At 40.7% G+C, this 16,125-nt stretch overlaps 1 protein-coding gene across 2 annotated transcripts in view; it reads left to right on the forward strand.

Moving 5' to 3' along the window:
* The window catches only part of TNKS (tankyrase), a gene marked incomplete at its 5' end in the record, with an annotated part of 102,437 nt that overhangs the window by 50,923 nt on the left and 35,389 nt on the right, over positions 1 to 16,125 (forward strand). The window lies entirely within an intron of this gene.

Below are 16,125 nucleotides of genomic sequence, written 5' to 3' on the forward strand. Positions count from 1 at the left end.
ATTGTAAGGATGTATTTGTGAAAATAGTCTGACTTGTAATATGAAATGTTTTATCAGGTGTGATACCTGTAATACCCACTATGTGGAAGAAAACCTCGTCAGTTTTTAACTTGTTTATGTTGATGGCTGATCAAAAGTTTCTGAATCTTCCAGGTTTTTAAAGCAATTAATTTTTTCATGTGTGGGGGCAATCAAATGAAGAAGGGCTTTATTTAGTGTATCTGTGTTGGAGCTGATGGAATACTTCCAATATTTTAAGATTAAACATATTGCCTATAGTTCTTGGCTTCCTTTTTCTTTTTAAAAGAATTTTCTGTTCAAATGAGAATGCATTTGGTTATTAATAGTGCACTGTGCTAGAATAATTAAGCACTGTGGTATACAGCAATGGATTGCTGTGTAATTGAGCCCCTATAATTTCTGATCTAAGGCCAAAGGCAGAGTTGTGACTTCTGTTGATAGGGAGAGGAAGCAGGCCTTGCCGATATGTCATCAAGAATAATTCACTCTAAAAAGAAAACAAAAGGCCTTAAAAAATCTTATTAAGCTAGGGGAAATTATATGTGTATTATTGTGGCCTCTGAATTAGTTTCAAAATTTATGCCCAAAGCTCAGCAAGCGTATTGCTGTTAAAGCTAATCAATGTAGGCACTTCAATAATTTGTGTGTTTGGTTGTGCTGGTGAGTTTAGCCACCTGGGTAGCCAAACTCCATCACAACCTCTTTCTTGCTCTCCCTCCTCAAAAGAAGAGGGGGAGAAGAAAGCACGCTGGAAAGAAGAAGAATTAAAAAAAAAAAAAAAGAAAAAAAAAAGCTCATAGGCTGAGGTAAGGATAATTTAATTAAAGAGAAAAGAAAGGAGGGGGGAGGGGGGATGTCGAAACCAGCAAAGACTGCACAGAAGCACAGAGGAAAGAAAATTCTCTACTTCCCATCAGTAAGTGATGTTTGGCCATGTCCTAAGAAGCAGGGCCCTTTGCAGCCTACATCTCGACATTCTTGTCAATGAAGGTCTGCTGATGTAGCTGCCTCCAACTGACCCTGATTTGCACTTGCTGAGAATATGTCTGTTTTGGAAGTTGTTTTTTGTATTCCTTGATGTGATTCAATATTATTATTTTTTAAACTCACATAACATGATTTTTTCTGATGGAGACACAGAGCCCTCCATTCCAAATATGATTGTTTTTCATAGTTATTTTTTGCAGATCCCTTGGTTTCAAGCCTCAGACTTACCACAGACGTAGCACAGTGTCAGGGTGAGGAAGCGCAGCCTCCATGAAGTGGTCTGAGCATCTCTACACCATGTTTACTCTGCAGTGTAGACATACACAGAAACTCCTGTTTGTTTCTTCTACTTTTACGTTCCTCAGGCTTGCACATTTCTGAGACATCCAGCACTATTTTGCTAAGGGACCACTTTAGTTTTGTAGGTGAGAAAATTGAGTCCCAGTTGTGATTTTTTTCTGTATAAGAGAACCTGGCAGCATTATTCAGACTTGAAGGCTTGAATTTCTAGAAGTTGTTGTCCAACAGCTGCAACTGCTGACAAAATAGCAGCACGGTCAGTAAATTGTTGGTCATGGTATTGTCTACTTTATTGCTGTCTGCATTTTAGGAAGTTCAGCAACTGAATTTCCTAAACTCCACGTCTGCTGGGATAGCATGCTTCGTAGAACACATGAAAGGAGTGGAAAACCAGGACTGTAGCTTGCTGGTCTGAAACCAGCTTGGGTTAAAAGTAACAAAGACTTATTGCATCGTGTGTGCTTCTTGCAGCCTTATTGAAATGTATTGATAGGCAGAGTGATTCCTAGTGGACAGGAGTCCGTGCTGCTAAAACAGTTACAGCTGGTGCTGATAGCCATTGATCCATCCGTTAATTTAGCACAGAGGTCAATACTGGATTAGGAGTGGAATCCAATGTTTCTTCTTCCCCTCCAAGAGGAAGTTTGGACAGATGACATGAGCACTGTGGAGATGCTCACATTACTGAAGCTCTTCATCTGTTGTCTGAAGAGAGAATTCACTCTGTTGCTACTCTTGCAATTATTTTCTGGAGTGAAAAATGAAGGAGGAGTGTGTGCAAAGAGAGAGCAATTTTTATGCGTCAGCTAAAACATTACTGCATACCAAGGATCAATGTAATTTATGGAGTTTTGTTTTGATTTGATGACCAAGAAAAATAACCAATAATATCTCAGAGAAGCAATTATTTAATTGAGCTAGGAAACTGATTTTGAGTAAGTATTGGCTTGTGTACATGGTGAATGAGGGCACAAATAATACTGCCCTTTTTTGAGCTATACAGTGCAGTGTATGCAAATGAAAGTGTTATGCAAGGGTGAAATGTCAAAAGAAATGTTTGTTTTCTTTCAACCAGTCCAATTTGCTTTTTAAAAAGCAGTGCTTGAGCTAAATTACAATAGTTAATTTTAGTTAAAATAGTTATTTTACATCATTTAGTCTTGTTTTGAGTTTTTCAAGAGGAGAGTGGGAAAAAATGTTAGGGTGGAGTGTTATGTTTAACGTAAAATTTGCATTTTACATCATTTCTATTTACAGTGTTTTGTAAAGTATTTGCTCTGTCAAAATGGAACTTGTTCACACAAAATTCTCATGAGCACGTGAATATTCCTGATGGGTCTGAAATTTTTCTATGTCCCTCCTCTGAGCTCTGCTAAACTTTGTTTGTGTGGTATGTAGATGTAAAGCCTTGTAGAAGACCATCTGAAGTATTGAACTTCATGGAAAAGCCCTCCAAGATCATCTGGTCCAACCATCCCCCTGCCACCACTGTCACCCACTAAGCCATGTCCCCAAGCACCACGTCCAACCTTTCCTTGAACACCCCCAGGGACGGTGACTCCACCACCTCCCTGGGCAACCCGTCCCAGTGCCTGACTGCTCTTCTGAGAAGAAATGTCTCCTAATTCCCAACCTGAACCTTCACTGGCACAACTTGAGGCCATTCCCTCTCCCAGGTCCCTTTTCTCTTCACAGTCTCCTAGCCACTCTGCCCCAAGCCTGTAGCACTGCATGGGGTTGTTGTGGCCAAAGTGCAGGCCCTGACACTTGGCCTTGTTGAACCTCATCCCATTGGCCTCTGCCCATTGATCCAACCTTGTGGTGAATTTTCCAGAAATGTTAAATATTGAATATTTTAAAACAACAGGTTCCTACCTGCGACTGGAATCTGACGCTATGTTTTTTTGCCATGCGAGCAATATTTCTGATATGTTACAACAGTCGCAGCATACCTGAACTCATAGGTAGTGTCAAGAGAAAGGCTTAAAATGAAATGTATCATGGTTGTTGTGTTGAATTAAGCTATCTCTCAGCCTGCTCATTTCTTTTGGGAAGCTGTTGTGAACCCTTGAAAGATGTCTCATGAAGAAATTGATATTACATCCTTTAAAAAAAAAATAATACAGAACTGTCTGAGCTAGTAAAGGCACACTGGTTTTAGCAATTCAGATTAGAAATTTTCTCTACAGTGCAGACTTCTCACATCATTTCTTAACAGCTTCCCAACATGAACTGTATCCAGCTGACACGGTAGCTATTAGTAACGGAAGGATAGATTTATTTATTTTAAGCTGGATTTTTGCTGGCATGTAATGCCCTGCTCCTGTTCTCCATTATGCATACTGCGGTCACACTGGCACTAAAATACCTGTGTGTCAGTCACTAGGGCTTGTTTCCACAAATACGTCTGCAATTTGAATATGTGGTTTTCCTGTGCCTTGGTACCTTTGTGTTTTCCTCTAAGTACACTGCTGTAAGGTCAAGGAGAACGCTTGAATGTAGAGTTTGAGGAATAAGTGCTGGTGTTCCTACCCTCGGCTTGATGTCAGTTTGTTGTGGTGGTGGCTGTGATTCATGATCATGTAGGAGCTGTCCACATGCCCTAAACGTTCTGCTTGGTGATCCATCCTCCTCCACGTGGATCTGAGTATGCAGCTCTGACTAATGTTGCTTCATTGTGTATTGCTGCCTTCAGAACATGCCTCTTCGTAACCTTATACATGCTCATATTTTGTAATCAAAGTTAAATAAAAACTTCTTCACATAGGGGAACCCAACTCATGTGCTCAGGAGTTGCTCTAAAAGCAGTCAGTCTTGCTCTTTATCTGAAAGCTCATCTGTTTTACAACTAGGGCATATATCTGAGATTTTGAGCTCTTTTGAGCACAAGACAAATATTTTCCTGTAAAATAGGCTATATCCTTCATGTTTGAAAAGTATTATTTGCATTGATCTCTGCAGCGACTTTTCGTGTTTACATTCGGTATGAACCACTTGAAAAAAAAGAGACTACCATGGTGTTACGTGTGAACAGCTTGTCTCACAAACTTGTTGGGTGTGAGGCAGAAATCATTACCAAAAAGCAGCACAGAACGTAAGTCCCCCCCACCTACATCGTTTTTCTTCCTGCAGCTTCTCTCCCTGCCCAATTCCTTTGACACTAGAATTTCAGAAATTTCTCCAAGTGAGTGAGGGAGCCTATGGACAATGAGCCCATGGGGAAACAACATCTGCATTTATTTAATAAAAATTGTTTTTAAAGTCTATGTGGCCCTACACAGAACACCAGTAGCAGGGCTTTGCATGAATGCTTTTGATGCATAGAAAATGCCTTTTGCGTACGTTGGAGGCTTTAGCCCTTTCCTTCATGTCATAAAGGATTTCAGGTTTCGTGTGCTCTGCCCTGTCCATGTTTATGGATAAAGAGTAGCAGATGTAAGAAATCCACCTGTAAGGAAGTGTGCAGTGCAGAGCTGTGCACCAGCAGCCTTGGTCTGAAGCATCCCCTGCTCAAGACCCTGTGTGTGTGCAATTAGTGGAGAGGATTGAGCACAATGTCCCCTCAGATCCTGCCGTGGGACCTCTCTGGTAAGGGCTAACTCTCTGTTGGATGGAGGAACAGGTTCCTTCTCTTGCCTCCTCTGCTTCCTGCTCTGTATGTACAGTCAGCTTGATCAGCCTGTAAACTAAAGGCTGATTAAAGACAGAAAATGAATTATATGAAAACTAGGTGCGTTACATCTCCTCTTACCAGGGGGTCTCCAATCTGCTGGTGGTGAGTGGATTTGCCAACCCATGTTTCAGAGTTTGTCCTGTTCTCAACCTTTTTCAGGAAAAAATCTGCAGTTCAAAAGCAAATTGGTTTGCTTTCCGATTGTGAGTCAGTCAGTCTATGTTTTCACATGCTTTTACTTTGTAGTTATTATGCCCAGAAACTTTAACAGCAGTTGAGATTCTCTTGTAATGAAGTTGTCTCTAGGAGCTGGGGGGTTGAAGACAAATGCCATGTATGTCAGAAATATTCACATGCTCCTATACCCTCTTTTATGTGTGATCCCAGATTACTTAATCAGTCAAGTCTGCTCAAAGTGGATAGCACAAGAATCCCTCCCCTAAATTTGTAAAAGTAGAAATGACTTGCTTCATTTCTATCCCTGGTGCTGCTTAATACCCTGCTTAGGCTAAGATGATATCTTCTGCATAACATGTAAAATTGATCTATCTACTCGAAGTTGCAGTTACAAGATCTTAAATATTTTCTTAATTATTTTAGATATTTCAGTGAGTATCCCTTCTTGTGTTCTTCAGTTATTATCAAAAGTATAGTCCATCATGTCCAGGAAGAGAACTTCCACACTGGACAACTGGAAGGAGAATGCTTACTCCATAGTCATTCTCCTTGTATTGGTCTCTGTAAACCAGGCAATCTCTTTTGTTAGGTCTTAATCAGTGTGCTCTTCAGGAAACCTCCAAATTTATTAGCTGTGCTCTTTTTTATTCCTGAACTATTTCCCCTTGATGATTAGCTTCCCACAAGGGACGGCTTCTTGCCTTCTGCTATTATTCTCCTACTGTTTAGAGAAAACAAGTCGGATAGGCAGATTTGGAAAGAGCCATTTAATATTTTATGTGCCTTAACTAAATGCTTCAATCTGGATTTGGCTCTGTCTGCTCACAAGCATCCAGAAATTGCATAGCGATCATGTTTCTTCTGTTAGGAGTTTGAGAGTTGAGTCCTTCCCTTCCAAGAGCCTGCTGAAGGTAATGTTTGAGTTGAAATTTGGAGGTTCGGTCTGTGGACTGTATGCATTTGATTTCTGTAAGTGGTTGACTGTAGTGAATGCTGTAGATGCCATTTCTATTCTTGGTGTCAATTCCCTCTTGAGAGGTACTTGATCTTGAGAGTTACTGAGAAGTAAATCATTCTGCTTTCTCATTGTTCTCTTTTGAACATGATATTGCAATACGTTGTGTCTTCCTCTGTTGTCAGACCTACCACTTATTTTTATCCTCGTTTCCCATCTCTGCACGTTGTCAGGCATCTGTCCCAGGGCCTGTCACCATCTTCCTTAAAACCATCAGTGAGGATTGTGTTAAAACCCTGTTGAGTGCCCAAGTGGGCTGTATCGGTTTGTTTATCTGCATGCAGACGCTTATTGACCACTTCAGAAAACTCCAGAGAGGTCTGTCAGGTGGAACTTCCATTAACAGTTTTTGTGTTGACTCTTGTTATCATGTCTATCCATCTGTCCACTAATTCTAGCCGTTACTATATTTTTTGTGGTACAGGTGCCAGTGTTGTTACAGGCTGTAGTTCCCCAAAAACTTTACAACTTTTTTTACAACTTTTTTACAACTTTATGTACCAAGACAATTTTAAGTGAAGGTTGTGTGCCACTAGTAATTCACCCATTTAATTCTTCAGTGTTCTCCTGGGTGAATGCAATCCCATCCGAGCAATTTGTTGATTTTTATTTTTTTTTTCATCATGGGTATTGTTACCTCTTTTATGCTTAATTCAGTTTCAGATCAATCCTTTTCCAAGCTTCACCATGCTCCCAAATACGCACTTGCTTACTCACCAGGGCTCTGGTGTGACAGTCGCCTATGTTTCTTCTAAGACATATGCCATGCAGAGTTCCTTTAGTTCCTCCACAATAACCTGCCTGTAGGATCTCTCATTTCTCACCTTGATATCATCTTGCTCCCACCGGACTGTCTGGAGGTTTTTGTGCTGGTGGGTCGGAAGAAGTTTTTTTCGAAGAAGAATTCAAACTAACAATAGTTTGAATTCCTTTCACTAGTTGTTGCTCAAATCATCTTTGCCTGCGTAATTGTATTTTTACCTATAATCTGCTGGATTTTGTGGTCCTTCTGATTTTTCTTCAGCTTCTGAATTCAGCTTTTTGAATAATGCCTTCTTAATTCTAGTAATCTCTTTTGATTTGCTGTTTAATCACACTGGCTTCTTTCACTTTGTCAAGCACTTCCCAACAGAAGCTGCATTAGCACCATTTCTAGTGTGGTATCTGTGAGTGGTCTTCTTGCTGCTTGTAAAGACTTAAGTCTTAGTTACGGCTTTTAGTTAATATTTACCAAACTTCCTAATTTTTCATAGCTTCCCTTTCTGAAGGTTAGTGTGGTCATGCTCCATTATTTTTATCAATCCTTTCCCCTGTATGATGGCTGTCCTAGCCATCTGAGTGAAACAGCCACCTTGGTAAAGCAGTCACTGATAACCTGCAAACATTTCATCTCTGTTGCATATTTATGTCTGATACTGGGCTGGTCTACATGGCACTAATTGAAGTTACCCAAAGCCCTTGTGTTGGCTGCTCTTGCTGCCTCACTGTTTTCTCTCAGCACATCAGTTCTCAGTAGCTAATACAACCCCATCACTGACTTCACAGGTTAAATGGATTTAGAGTGATGGGTTTAATGCTAAACGAACAGAACTTCAAACACGGACGTGCAAGGAGAGTTGTATTTACACAGTGGTTTTAGAAGTGGTTATGTCCGTTGATGAAGCAGGTAGGAGATGAACAATAAAAGGGAAGAAATATGCCAAAATAAGGCACTGTAATTTATGGGGAGTGTGTCAGTGATGGACAAGAAAATTGAGGTTATTTGCTTAGTCTCCTCTAATTAATGTAATGTACTTCTACTTATAAAAGATACTTCTTACAGATGGAATTCTTTCGAATATTCTATTTCTAATAGCCATAACTTCTCAATTTCAAAGCATATTAGGAAGTACAAGATATTCTCTTTTTTCTGTATTTTGGAAGGCTGTATTAGTTCTGCAAAGGAAAAATGAAATCTACTTGACTGGATTATAAAAACTTGTGTGAATAATCACTAATGCAAAAAAAGGACATTTTTGTACCTAATTTGGTGAATTATTTTAGACTTCTTATTTTAATTTGATTCCAAAATGTGAGTTTTTTTTTTCAAACTCTGAGAAGTGGAAGTGAAATGCAATTAACTTGCAAGTATTGTTCTTAACAGAGTTTGTTCTCGCCCCACATTCAATAAAGATGAGCAAAGTGCTGGCTTGAATGTCATGTTAGCAGAGAGAGCAGTCAAGGTAACATTCAGAGAGTTTTTTCTTTCTTAGTAATCCAGAAAATATTTTAAACTTAAGGCTAAAATGTTTGTAATCACAAGGTGGAAGAGGGTGGATGGGGGAAAGGTGTTTTTGGTTTCTTTCCTGTGTTTCTCACTTCTCTAGCTTGTTAGTGATAGGCAATAAATTTCTCTGATCTCCCTACCCTGAGTCTGTTTTGCCCGTCATGATGATCTCCCCATCCTTATCTCACCCTTGAGCCCTTTTCATCATATTTTCTCCCCCTTTTTCTTTGAGGAGGTGGAGTGAGAGAGCGGCTGTGGTGGAGCTTGGCTGCCCACCCAAGTAAAACCAGCGGAAGACTGAGGCTGTGAACTGTGCTGACTGGCACTGGGAGACTTCCAAAATCTCCGCAGAAACTTGGCTCTCCTTGCCCTGTAACTCAGGCCAGAAGTAATAGCACCTCTTCTTCCCTGTGCACTAAACTTAAATCACATCTTCCAGGGTGTGATTTACAAGAAAGTTCCAGCTGTTGCCATGACAGAATTCTTCATGCCTTTGTGTTTGGTCCACCAACCCGGATGAGTTTGTTCCCTAGCTGCTCCTTCGAGTACTAGATGTCTGAATAATCTCTAAAGACTCCAGTCAGTAACATTGCAGGGGCAGTTTCTTTTTATCTCTACCTTGGCAGTAGCCAGTCACGCCTCAGCACATCACCTCAGAGTTGTCCCTTTTTGACTTACATTTCTAACAGATTCTATATGATGAAAAGAAGCAACAAAAATGGCCATCCTGGATACAATGATGCTGTAAGTAATTCCCAGGTAGAGCTCTGCCATATCTTTTGGAGTTTACATCTCTCTTCAGCATTAAATAACATTAGCAGTGTTCCTTTAGGAGAAGAGAGTGGTTCTTTACTGTTGTTTCATCCTTCTGTAGCTCAGCAAGCCACTATTTCCTCAGCTACCAGCATCTACCACAGAAGAAAAAAATGTATGCTGTATGCTCCTCTACTTCTGGGATAATCCGTTGCAAAATCCTCTCTGCATGTTTTGCTGTTTTTTGTCACTGGGTGCTGCCAGAGATATATGCTGAGCTTCTGGATCTGGGAAAACTGCAAATGCTGATTCACTGTAGATGCTTCTGAATTTATTTTTTGTAATGCAGTTCCGTTCCCAGCTAAACCTTCATTTGCATGTAGAAACAGAACAGATTCTCCTAAGGAACAGTTTTCTGAGAATGCTGCGGGTTTATGATGAATGTTGCTCAGCTTTTCTGACACATCCTGGTTTAGCAAATGCATGGTAGGTTCAGATACATGGAAATACAGGACAGTTTCAGGAGCTGCGGGCTTTTGCTTTTTAATTCTTATTCATGATGACATAAGGATCACTAGTGCACCTTTTATGGGACCTGCTGTTTGTGAAACCAGATGATCAGAGGTCGGGGTGGTAGATCCCATGCAAAGATTTAAGTGTTTTTCCCAGCCCTTTACCATTACCCGCTTGCTCTCTGCTTTTAGGTCAGACCTTTGGATGCTCACTCTGAAAGTAGTGGCACCAGCTTAGTATGGAGGTGTTAGGGAAGATTCTTAATTAAACTTTGGGAAGCTGAGATCCATGTCTTTATGTCTACTTGTGGATCTGAGTAAGCTTTTAAGTTCATTCTGAACATGATTGCTGCCTTGTGTCTCATGCTATCTCATTTTCTTCTGGCCTCTCATTTAGTCCTGGTATCTTTCGTGTAGGTAATGATGCTCTTTGAGGTTTGATTTTGATTGTTTTTCTCTGAAGTAATACCTCGCTTGCCTCAACTTCCAGCCTTCTCTTTGGTGGTGCTGTTTCAATGCTAGCTGGAGTTCCTTACCAGTGAGGTGAAAGCATCCATTTCTTCCTTCTGTCGACCTCTAAGAGGCAGAGAAACTCTTGTTATTTCTTGTGTTTACCCCTGTGCACTATGACGCTTCTCATCTTTTCGGTTCTTCTCAGCCCCAGGAATCTGTGATTGAAAAAGCTCTTAAATATGCCCCTTACTTGTCAGTACTTTTCCAAACCTGCAGTACAACAGTGCCTCCATGTTACTGCATAGAACTAATGCCAAGTCTTGTCACAAAGCCACAAAGTTCAGAGATACGGACAGAAACTTGTTGTATTGTCCCTCCAAGGTCAGATCTACTACAGAAACATTTAGGAATTGATAGTTTGGAGGTTACAGCCCTCTGAGAAGGAACATAGTTAAATAGGAGCATACTTAAATACTCACTAGAGATTAATAAAAAATATTTCTGTTGCTCTTTTGTTGCGTGTTGTTATTTCTTAATCCACTTTATCAATATTTACGTGGCCTGGAAGTGTCCAGCACTAATCTGAAAATAACATTCCGGAGTATGTAGAGGAATGTTTTCTGAATCTGTGATCCACAAAGCAGTGCTTTGTAGCTGATACGCACTGTACAAGGCATGCCATTCATCATACCTGTCCTCCTCTGGGCTTTGTACCCCAGCCCAAGTGGTACATACCTGAATACGTTTCTGAAGGTATTGTTTCAGAAAATAAGCTCTTTATAACGTGGACGACTTTCTTTGTTCTTCCTCTGTCGGCTCAAAGTGGTGGATCACTGTTTTTCAAAGAGAAAATTAGATGCCAGAAAGGGAGAGTTTAATTAAGATAGTATGGGACTTGCAGGTTCTGAACTGATGAGCCATTCAGTTCATTTTCGTGTGATCTTGTACAATTTTCAACATAATGGTATTCTGAATTTTACTCTATGAAATCTGTTCTGTTCAACAGTCTAGTACTACTGCTTGTGTTGTGAAGATGAAGCAGTTAAATTACCACTGGAAACACAGTTGAGTGAGAAATGTCTTCCTTAATCCTTTAAAAAAAAAAAAAAAAAAAAAAAACAACCATAAAAGTAGTTTAATTTCTTCATTTTTGTGCTTTCTTATCTCCAGAGTTTAAACTCATTGTAGCTAGCTTATCTGTAGTTGGCAGGCTGACATAACTTGTTTTCCCGGAGCAGCATCTCTATGTATGTCCTTAAGGACTTAACTGTCAGCCACGACGTTGAGGAACATGGTACCACCGTAAAATGACCAGGGAAGCTGCACAATTTGACACGTTGGATGGCTGAAGCTCACAAGCCACGTGGCTGGTAAACAGAAGCACACATCCTTCCTTGCTCAACAAGAGCATCGTTCTCTTGCTGAGGTTAAGGACTTTTTATTCCCATAGTACCTAGTGTGGAAGAGCGTTTTAACATAAATATTAAATAGTTGTTTCAAAATACGTGTTTGTAGAAGGGAGGGACTTGTTTGTATGTGATAATAATTCCAGTTTCCATGCCACGCAAACAAGCATCAGTGAGATATTTTCCCAAGAAAGCTTACAACCAAGCCTGAAAATGAAAGGGTAAGATGATGTGTTGGGTTAACGTGGCAAGGGTTTGGTAGCAGGGGGCTGCTGGGGTGGCCTCAGTGAGAAAAGCCCCGAAGCTGCCCCATGTTAGATAAGGGCCGGTTTCAGATAAGGGACCTGCTGCTGCCCAGAGCCAAGCCAGTGAGTGGTGAAGTTTGTGCCTCTGTGGGAGCAGATGTAAGAAAGAGGGGGAAAAAGCAGTGGTGGTGTAGTCCAGCTGCATAAAATGACTGCAGATGGGCACACTGTGCAATATTAAAATGGAGGACATACTTTGCAAGGGGTATCTAAGCAGGGAGGGAAAACCCCGATCATTGCCATCCTGGAAAAGCTCAGGAACGTCTCTTCTAGAGTGTGATGTTGTTGCAACTTGTTTTCTCATCCCATTAATCAGATTGTAAATTAGTGACAGGCGGTATTTCGCTTGCATCCAGAATATGTTCCTGATGCACACCCGTGATTGATGCAGTTCATTTTAGAGAAGTCTCTGAGATATTAGCATGAAGCAGATGCCGACTGTGGTGACTTTAAAGAAAGGATGCATGGTAAATTCTAACCCAGCGAAGAGAGAGACTTGTTTGCCTGCCACGAAGGTTTTTGCTTAAGTGTGCCTGATTCAGGCAGTCATCCTGCCAGGCCTCGGGGCATCTTTCAGAGCAGTCAGCTTTATGCAGACTGTGAAACAAAGGTGCAGCCTGCGATTAGAAACCTTTCTACCCATCTCCCAGTTCAGAGGAGGTGAAGCACCATTTTGAGGGAGCTCGTAAGACAAACTGCAAAAGCTAGAAATATTATTTGTATTGCTACTCTTCTCTGCTGGCCACACAGTCTGATCTGAATAGCGGCGTTGTGTTTGATAGAAGTGAAATGGGGATTTGCTACACGCCTGCCTTTTCCAAGTTACTAAACCTGAAGGTAGATTAGAGACAAGGTAAGAAAGTCCTATAAAGCTTATGGTGATCACTATTTGATTCCTTCTTCCCCCTCTTCTCTTTTTTTTTTGGATGCCTTTCGTCAGGAGGGTGTTATAAAAGAGTTGTCAGTAAACACATGGTTGTCCTTAGGTATCTAATCGGAGGGTATATCACCAAAGTTGTACTTGTTTGTCTGTCCAGAACCACCCTTACTGGTGAACACCCATTTGGGGACCTTCTGAACATGGGTACAGCCATTATATGCCAAGAGCAGAGCTGGTCTTGGGGACATCTGATAGATGGTGTTGCCTTTTTATAGTGAAAACGCTTTTCTCATAGAAGATGAAATTAAGCGATGATAATTTTAAATCACTCCATCTTATTGGAAATCAGATGCAGGGCGAGACGCATGTAAGCAGATTCTTGTTTGTTGATTTTAATAGCCTTCAGGATGACAACTTGGGAATGAGAGGAACACACTAATTAAGATTGTTATCAGGTAACGTAATGTAGAGATTCCAGTGGCAGAGAGCAGGAACAGGCATTATGAGCTCTTACAGCAGCTCTGGCAGCTGTTATTGAACAAGCAGGTAATACATGATGTAAGAACCTTACGTAAAATCCTTCAGCTTTAAGTTACCCATAAAATTGGCAATCCAAAATTACTCTGAAGCTGAAAATGCGTGTTTTGTTCTGAGGCTGTGGGCACGTTGCCATCTCTAAGAGCTCCTGAAGACTCCTTAGCATGACAGGTAGGGATATGGGTGGCTTAGAGCCAGCGCTCCCAGGTTGCCTGCGGATGATTTGTTGAAACCAACGTCCTGATTGTAGTAGAAATAACTCTGCAGCCTGCAGATCTGACAGTCGCTTGGTGCCCCTTTTGTTTGATACAGGGGGGACAGCAAGTCCAAAGGCAGCTGACCTTGACCATAAGGCCCTTAAATCGGCTGTTGGCAACAAAACAGTGTGAAAACACCGAAGGCTCAATGAGAATAGCAAACTGTTGTATGTACGTTGCTCAAATCTAAAAGTGCCTTTACAATCCATGTTCAAAAAGCCTGCAGGGAAAAAAAAAAAAAAAAAAAAAAGCTTTAATATAAGTTGTAGGTATACAGGCTGACTGTGTTTGCTATTTTGCATACAGGGATCTTATTTGAAATGCACAGTACCTGCACTCAATTACAGATGCCATAAAAAATTCAAATAATGTGAGCATCTTACATGAGAGTCTTATTTTGCTTGATAAAAGTAGATTTGCTCTCTTTTTAATTACAAGACAATGTGATTGGCTTGGTAATTGTGAACATGAGTCTTAGAAGGTAAATGCCCGCTAGGGATTCTTGTTGGGAAGTCTCTTGCCAAGCACTGCAAGGCATGGGAGGAGGGGTTAATTGATAGCTCAATTAAATCTCTTTCCTTAATATTAAATGATTGGGTTGATACACCTTACAGGTGCAGTATACAGTAATACTGGTAGTGATAACTAGTTCCTACTTTTCTAGTGCTCTAGAAAAAGTGCACTGCTTTTAAACAGCAGTCTCTTTATGAACGTCATTCACTTTTGGGGTGGGGAGGACGAGTGATCCCCATATGATGCCTAGTTCACATAGCATGACGTTAGGTTTTAGGTACTCAATTCCCATGGTTAAATAAGCAAGCTGGTAGCACTGGATTCGTATTTTAAATTACTAAATCTTTATTAAACATAATATATATTAAATGTGATATCAATGAATGTTCTTTCTCATGAGAAAGGAAAAGTCCTTAAAAATGACGAAGGTAGGTGCATCCTCCTTCCTGAAGCCTATGGAAGTGCAACGTTTTTACGAGCCTGCAAACCAACCTAAAGAGCAACTGTCAAGAGAGGCTTGTGGATTTTGATCTGCTAGACCTGACTACAGTGCTGACTTCAACAGTGTTTCTTAAATTGACTGGAAGAGATTTCAGCCCCACCTCCAGTTAAGAGTGAAGGGAGTGGTAGTTAGCTCTTTGTTGTAGAGGCGGCTGCAGCATGGCACACGGCTTCATGGAAGGCAAGCAAGCCAAACATCAGGAGTTTGGCTGCAGCTAAATCATTCCTGGTGTGGTAGGGGAGACACGGTTTATTGATGAGACCGTGGTGCCTGTGTGACTTTGCTCGGGGAGAAGGAAGTAGCCTGCATTTCGGAAAGGCAGGGGTGTAAGCTGTCAGAAGATTTGGGATGTCATTGCTTTGCTTTGCTTGCGTTGTTAGTCTTCCAGCTACAAGCTAAAAATGTTCTGGCGTTTCTCTCTAAGGAAGTTATTTTGCAAAAGTAGGTCTAATGATCCTAGAAATACAAAATGCACGGTTCCAGCTTCAGTCATGTTTTATCTTTAAATTTTAATCACTCAACAAGATACTTGGGCTGACGCATCCTTATTGAGAACATCCTTGTTAATAACGCTCAATATGAGTAACGCAACATCTTGCAGGTCTGCCAGCGTTGTTTCAGAAGTAGTGTGCAGATAAGACTGGATGCAGCTACTTTAATCCTGGTGAGGTTAAAAGATCCTGCAGTGGTCTGCATCTCGTTCCAAGATTTAGCATTTTCTCTGGTTTCTTTTGGCAATCAGACCTTTCAAGAGACTGACTTCTCAGCAGTCCATTTCAGATCGTTTTCAGATTTTCTGAGTTATTAATTCAGTTGACAAACCAGACTTACTAGCCAAACCAAGGCAATTGTCAAAATAAATAACACCTGAAGTATTTTTCTAATGTCGACAGTGGCGTAACCTTTACCCACATTTTCATTGGTATTTATGATGTGCAGGAGCCAGCTGTTTTATAACGGGGGCAGATTTGAAAGAACTTAATGCCTTTTGGACCATCCCAAATTGTTAATGCAGTAATAGAAGCCTTTCTGGAAGAGAATAATAGATCTTAAATACAAATTGACTTAAAGATTTGGCTGGTTTGGTTGGGGGTGGCTTTTTAAACTGTGGAGACACTTCAAAGAGGTGAAGAACGTTAGAGCTGCTTATTCTGATGTCCATTTGTAGCAAGCAGAGGGTGTGGGCAATTCTGTAAGGGGGTCTCATAGAAAATTGCAGACCTGCTTTCTCAAATAAGCTGAGTTACCTGGACATCTTTCTTGGAGACACCCTGTGCAGTCCTTGCTGACAGTGCAGCCCATGTCATCGCTTTGCACGCAGGACAGCTGGTAGGTGCCCACGCAGGTAGTGTTTCTGGGGCAAAGTAGCTCCAGACTATAATAATAAACTGTGTGTTGAGGCTCTAGTGAAACATAATTCAGTCTATTCCTAGTAATGGCCTTAATAAATGGGTATTAATTCCTGGAAATCTATTCCATTTATGAATATATAACACTTACTGCTTACAGATGAGACTGTTTGTCTTGATTTTTTTTTTTAAACCTTAATAATAGCAAGAATGTGATGT

Source organism: Aythya marila (genome assembly GCF_965140915.1).
Source record: "Aythya marila genome assembly, chromosome: 4".
NCBI classification, from domain to species: Eukaryota; Metazoa; Chordata; class Aves; order Anseriformes; family Anatidae; genus Aythya; species Aythya marila.